The sequence below is a fragment of the Solanum pennellii genome, chromosome 1 (assembly GCF_001406875.1).
Source record: "Solanum pennellii chromosome 1, SPENNV200".
NCBI classification, from domain to species: Eukaryota; Viridiplantae; Streptophyta; class Magnoliopsida; order Solanales; family Solanaceae; genus Solanum; species Solanum pennellii.
The window spans coordinates 98,406,789-98,407,743 of NC_028637.1; the positions used below are offsets into that span (position 1 = coordinate 98,406,789).

Consider the following 955-nt stretch of genomic DNA (forward strand, 5'->3'; position numbering starts at 1 on the left):
GAGCAGTTTCGAGTGAATGGATACTCCGAGATAGAACGAGAAAAATTGAATTTGATTAATTCAACTTATAAAACTTTGGAACAATTAGAAAATTACAAAAACGAAACGATTCAGTTTGAACAGCAAAGGGCAATTAATCAAGTCCGACAACGGGTTTTCCAACAAGCCTTACGAGGAGCTCTAGGAACTCTGAATAGTTGTTTGAACAACGAGTTACATTTACGTACCATTAGTGTCAATATTGGCATGTTGGGAACAATGAAAGAAATAACTGATTAGATAACTATTAACTTTGGATGTGCACAAATAGGCATTTAAACTTGTGTAAAGATTGAGCAAATTGACACATTCGTCCTGCATGGTACTATACATGTAATTTTGTATCTTACATGATGTCCTGACGTGTATTTTGTCATGTAGGATATTTGTGTCTACTTGTTCAAACTTATACAAATTTAAGTGTTTTATATGTGTGCACATTCAAAGTTGGAGGGCCTAGTTATTCGCTGAATCCAAGTTAAGGATCATGTTCGTGTATTATGCATTTTCTTTTTATTAATTATTCAACATTAAGGGTGTGTTCAATAAAAAATTATACTATATGTTTTTTCGAAAAAGAAGTGACTTATTTATACTTCTTTTCACTTTTTCAATTTTGCTGCTCTTCTCCTTATTTAATATATAAATTAAAAATATGATCTTAAAAATATTTATATATAATTTAAAAAATATTATTAAATATTTGATATAAATTGTGAAGTTTGGGTGAAGATGGAGTGTGTTGAGGGCGAGGAGGTCGATTTGATAAAAGCATGTGTTGAGCCCCTTCTTCCAACCACCTCTCAAAGGTCAATTCGATAATCTATATTAAAAATAATAAGTTCCGTTGTAGTCTAGTTGGTTAGGATACTCGGCTCTCACCCGAGAGACCCGGGTTCAAGTCCCGGCAACGGAA

General features: G+C 32.9%; 1 non-coding gene across 1 annotated transcript; it reads left to right on the forward strand.

The window, feature by feature from the left end:
- The first annotated feature begins 882 nt into the window (after positions 1 to 882).
- Positions 883 to 955, forward strand: TRNAE-CUC. Its single transcript has one exon. It is a non-coding gene; the product is annotated as a tRNA-Glu (tRNA).